This window comes from Ornithorhynchus anatinus, chromosome 5 (assembly GCF_004115215.2).
Source record: "Ornithorhynchus anatinus isolate Pmale09 chromosome 5, mOrnAna1.pri.v4, whole genome shotgun sequence".
Classification (NCBI taxonomy): Eukaryota; Metazoa; Chordata; class Mammalia; order Monotremata; family Ornithorhynchidae; genus Ornithorhynchus; species Ornithorhynchus anatinus.
Window position 1 is genome coordinate 12,987,669 of NC_041732.1, and position 5,981 is coordinate 12,993,649.

At 46.6% G+C, this 5,981-nt stretch overlaps 1 non-coding gene across 1 annotated transcript; it reads left to right on the top strand.

The window, feature by feature from the left end:
* The first annotated feature begins 3,370 nt into the window (after positions 1-3,370).
* On the top strand, positions 3,371-3,508 carry LOC114812421. The gene has a single exon (XR_003760074.1). It is a non-coding gene; the product is annotated as a small nucleolar RNA SNORA7 (small nucleolar RNA).
* Positions 3,509-5,981: the final 2,473 nt, after the last annotated feature.

Here is a 5,981-nt window from a genome sequence, read left to right on the forward strand (position 1 = left end):
ACAGATGGGCAAGTGGAAGAGCTGGGATTAGAATGCAGGTCTTTTGACTCTCAATCCTGTGCTCTTTCCACTAGGCAACACTGACTTTTCATCCTTGTAGCAACTTCTAACCCTTAGAGACTTATCTATACTCTCCTTAGTATTCATGTACAATTTATTCATTTTGACTCCCCTAGTTGTAAATATTTTTATTTTTGACTCCCCCAAGAGAATGTAACCTTCTTGTAGGGAGAGAATATATCACTTCTTTATTCTGTACCTCCCAAGTGCCTAGGTCACTGCACCAATCAAGAAAGTGCTCAGTAAATACCACTAGTACTGCTGCTGGTACTAGTACTACTAACTACTATCGATCAATCAATCATATTTATTGAGCGCCTACTGCATGCAGGGAACATGGCAGGGAACCTGAGGTCTGGGACGTGGTGAGAAGGCCGAGGTGTGCGGCTCAGCTCCCGCCATGATCTCCTGCCTCTGTGTTCCAAACAAACGGCTCATGTTTGGGGTGGGATAGATTCCCTCTTCTCCCCCTTGGCTGGCCTCACCCGGGGTCTAAGCAAGCTCAGGGCGTCTAGTTCCAGCAGGGCAGTGGGAGAGGGAGAGAGGGAGGTTGCACAGGAAGAAGATTTAGAGACTCAAGTGACTGGATCTGGAGTTGCAGAAGGATCAGGAGTATGGTTTGGTGGATAGAGCCGGGGCCTGGGAATCAGGAGACTTGGATTCTAATCCCAACTCCGGCAACTGCCTGCAGGGTGACCTTGGACAAGTTACATAACTTCTCTGAGTCCCTTGAGGGCAGGGTGTGTGTTTAATTTCCACTTGTGTGCTCATTCCTGGTGCTTAGTATAGTGTTCTGCACCTGGAAAGCACTTAACTCCGATTGCTACTACTACTCTGGGCCTCACTTTCTTCATCTCTAAAATCAATCATATTTACTGAGCATTTAATGTGTGCAGAGCACTGTACTAAGTGCTTGGGAGAGTTCAGTATAACAGAGTTGGTAGAAGTGTTCCCGGCCCACCATGAGCTTGGAAGCCAGAGGGGGAGAGAGACTGATATAAATAAAAAAACTGTCGATATGTATATAAGTGCTGTGGGGCTTAGGGAAGGGTGAATAAAAGGAGCAAATCCAAGTACAAGGGTGAGGCGGAAGGGAGTGGGATAAGAGGAAATGAGGGCTTAGTCAGGGAAGGCCTCTTGGAGGAGATGTGCTTTTAATATGCCTTTGAAGAAGGGGAGAGTGATTGTCTGTTGGTTATGAAGAGGGAGGGTGCTCCAGGCCAGAGGCAGGATGTGGGCGAAGGATCAGTAACAAGATAGACAAGATTGATGTACCATGAGTAGATCGACATTAGAGGAGCGATGTGTACAGGTTGGATTGTAATAGGAGATAAAATGAAGATAAAATATCTTTCTCCTTACTCCTTAGACTGTGAACCCCATGTGGGACAGGAACTTGGTCCAATATAATTATTCTGTATTTATCTCAGTGCTTGGCACATAATGAGCAATTAATAATGATTATTAACTCAGACCAAACCCTCCTGGTCTTTGGCCTGCAGAAGGCCACTGAGAAACAGCAATGCCATGAACTGTCACAAGTCCCATAGGTCTATTTCTCTCCCCAGTCCTGACCAGATTCATCTGCCGCTGCCCTTCCAGGTCTTCTAGGGTTGGGGGTAGCATAGCTAAACATCGGTAGAAGGAAGCTGTTCCCCTTCCCCAAAATTGACCTCCATCTTAAAACAGCCTGCTTTCCAGACATGAAGGCCCTAGAGACTACCAGTACCAAGCACTCTGCCAAGCACTGGGGTAGCTGCAACACAATCAGATCAGGCACAGTAATAATAATAGTGATATCTGTGGAGATCTTACTATGTGCCAAAAACTGGGGTGGATACAATCAAGTCCTACATGAGGCTCACAGTCTAAGTAGGAAGAAGACAAGGCACTGAATCCCCATTTTGCTGATGAGGGAACTGAGGCACCAAAATATGAAGTGACTTGCCCAAGGTCATACAGGAGGTATTTGGCAGTGATAGGATTAGAACACAGCTCCCCTGACTCCCAGGCCCATGCTGTTTCCACTAGACCATGCTGCTTCTCACAATCACCCCATTCTAGTTAGTACGGTGTTTGTCCGGAACTTATACTATGGGTACTGATCTAAATACTAGTGTAGATATAAGATAATCAAATTAGATATACTCTCTATTCCAAAAATAGCTCCAATCTAATTTAATCAATTCATTCAGTCGTTCATTCAATTGTATTTATTGAGTGCTTACTGTATGCAAGTATTGAGTTAAGCACCCTTACCCCCATTTCACAGAAGAGGAGACTGAAGCACAGAAGAGTTGACTGATTTACCCTAGGTCACAACACAGCAGGTCAGTAAGAGAGCTGGAAATTCAGCCCAAGACTCCTGACCCCAGTCCCATGCCTTTTCCACTAGGCCATACTGCCTCCAGTAAAGCTCCCGCTGTCTGTTCTTCTCTTTTTTTCCCCTGGCCCTTCCAAGACTCGGACTTGCTGAAGCAGCATGGCTTAGTGGAAAGAGCACGGGCTTGAGAGTCAGAGGTCACTTGTCAGCTGTGTGACTTTAGGCAAGTCACTTAACTTCTCTGTGCCTCAGTTATCTCATCTGTAAAATGGGGATTAAGACTGTGAACCCCCTGTGGGGCAACCTCCTAACCTTGTATCCACCCCAGAGTTTAGAACAGCGCTTGGCACATAGTAAGCACTTAATAAATACCATCATCATCATTATTATTATTCTGTTAGGCAGTGAGAAGCAGTGTGTCTTAGTTGATGCAGTTTGGGCTTGGGAGTCAGAAGCACCTGGATTCTAATCCTAACTCTACCACTTGTCTGCTGTGTGATTTTGGACAAGTCACTTAACTTCTCTGAGCCTCAGTTACTTCATCTGTAAAATGGAGATTAAATTATAGGATATGGACTTTGTCCAACCTGATTTTAACATGTACCTAATCCCCCCAGTGCTTAGTGCAGTGCATGGCACATAGTAAGTGCTTAACAAATGCAATTAAAAAAAAAAGATGGAGTGAATGACCTCCCAGGCTCAATGATTGGCCTTCTGCCAATCCTTCTTCTCTACAGTTCCGTCCTTCAGATAACAAGCGAGCTCTGCTTGGGTCTCCTTTGATCAACCAATCAGTGATATTTATTGGGCACTTATTCATTCAATTAGTCATATTTATTGTCTACTCTGTGCAGAGCGCTATTCTAAGTTCTTGGGAGAGTATAATATAACAATCAACAGTTTCCTTGCCTATAGCAAGCTTATAGTCTGGGGGGCAGGAGATGCACTTCAATATAAATAAATCACAGATATGTACATATGCAATGTCCCCTCTCAGGGTCGCACCTGGAGAGTTCCCAGTACTGTACCAGTCTTGACTAAGAGAGGGACAGTAAAGCAGAGGCCTACCTATTCCATTCCTAGCTTGGCCAGTGGCTAGAGAGTGGAAGGCCATCTGCTACAAGTCAAAACTCACCCGTGCTGGGCAGCAGCGTAATGGAAGAGAGTCGAGGGCAGAGACTCAGGTTTACTGCGCGGAAGGAGGCAATGGTAAATCACTTCCATATTTTTACCAAGAAAACTCTGTGGATACACTACCAAAACGATTACAGGTGGAGGTGAGACATTCTGGGAGAGAGGTGTCAATGGTGTCGCTACGGTTCGGAGATGACTGGTCAGCATAAGACAAGACATAAATTCTGTGGGATTGGGAGCGGGGAAGAAACAAGGGAGCAAGCAAGGCATTGTACTAACTGCATGGGGGAGGACTATACAAATAGAGTTGGTAGACACAAAACTTGCCTACAAGGAGTTGGCAAACAGTGCTGGGTACCGTGCAGTCAGTGAGTGGGCAAGAAATTACATTTCACTGATGGGTTTCCTGCTTCCTTTCCTCATCCTCTCCTGGCTTGGGATGGGCCCTGGGGCTAAAGGGGAGAAATCAATCCATTTTCAAATAGCAAGTGGCTTAAAGGGAAAGACAGCGAGGCTTTTGTTCTAGGAGGATAAATGTGATTTCCATCCAAAAGGATTAGTGACAGGGCTTAAGCTTCAACACTTTTCACTTTTCCAATTCTAGTTTCCTCAGTGCTGCTGGACTTCCTCTCAGTCAGGGACTCTCCCTGCCTCCCTCTGGGAGCATCTGGTCTGCAGAAGTCCAGCCAGGTTGAAGGGGGTCCCCGGAGGATCAGCTTCCCTGCCTCACTCCACTGCTTGCCCCCAAGATCCACATCCAAGGCCCAGAGGAGGAGAGGAAGCATTTGGGTCCAATCTCTGGAACGGTCAAGAGATCTTCAGCCTTGTGACTTCACTTCTCTGGGCCTCAGTCTCCTCATCCATCAAATGGGGATGAAGCATGTTCTCCAGCCCCCTTAAGACTGCAAAACCCACATGGGACTGGAACTAGGTCCAAACTGATTATGTCATATGGGCAGCAGTGTTTAATACATAGTGAGCACTTAACTAGCACTGTTATTATTATTGTGATTCCAGGGTGGGGTCCAGAGCAGGTTCTTTCTCTTTCATCTCCAGAGATTGGAGGACTGGTGCATTGGCTTGGAATCTGTGACAGCCACTGTGAAGCCCAGATGTTTTTCCCCACATGGAAACATCTGCTACTTGAAGGTTCTAGAGCGGGACACAACTTGTGCTGTGACCTTGGGCAGTATTACCACCATTCTCTAGACCCCCTTTTTCTATGTGACCCTGGGCAGGATGCCACCTTTCTCTGGGCTTCCCTATTCTGTGTGACCCTGGGAAGGATGCCAAATAATAATAATAATGGTATTTGTTAAGCATTTACTATGTGCCAGGTACTGCCCTAAGCTCTGGGATGGATACAAGCAAATTGGTTTGGACATATTCCCTGTCCCACATGCTGCTCACATTCTCAATTTCCATTTTACAGATGAGTTAACTGAGCCACAGAGAAGTGAGTGACTTGCCCAAGGTCACACAGCAAACAAGTGGCAGAGCAGGAATGAGAACCCAGGTCCTTCTGACTCCCAGACCCATGCTCTATCTACTAGGGCATGCTGCTTCTGTCCCTCTGTGGGACAAGAACTGTGTGAGTTCTAATTATCTTGTATCTGCCACAGTGCTTAGTACAGTGTTTGGCACACAAATAAGCATTCAACAAATACTACAATTTTTATCTTTAGAGCTGGAGAGCTTGGGGACTCTTTGAAACCTGTTTCCTGTTAGCAACTGATGACAACATCCCTTCCCTCTCTGGTTGGTACCCACAAATCCTGTTCACTGCCTTCACATTGGGTTTTCTGGTCCTGCATATCTGGAACTGCCAAACCTGGTGGGCTGAGGCTGAAGCTGGGGGACCCCTGGGTTCTCTTGGGCTCCCTCCTCCAGGCAACGGGCTTTTCCTGTGGACCTCCGGAAGCCTGCAGGTCCTCTCTTCCCCACACCCATTACCCCCTGCACACCCATTACCCCCAGTGCAGGGCTTTCTCTTTCTCTTCTGATTGGTGAGATGCGAGAGGCTCTCTGGAGTCTCTCATTCACATCTCCCTGCTGATTGCAATCAACACCTTATTCACAGGCCTCTGTTTACCAGTTTCTGAGACTGGATGCTAATGAGCTTGTGGTGCTGTTGAAGGGAGAGGGGGTGGAGAGAAGACTTCCTATGCCAGAGTAAGAAATGGGGTGAGGAAAAGAGAGAGAGAGAGAGAGAGAGGGAGGGAGGGAGAGAGGGAGGGAGATGGGAAACAAGGGAGGTCGCATCAGTAGTAGGAGGGCAGACAGAAAGGAGAGAGGGTGAAGAGAAGGCATCAGGAATTCAGCTTCATCCTCAAGGAGGTTCTCAGCAATTTCCCCTGAACTATCTTAAGACAGTCAAAGTTCTGCCTTACGTGGTTTAGTCATAAGAATAACGATATACTAATAATTGTGGCACTTGCTAAACTGTGCTAAGCGCTAAGCTAAA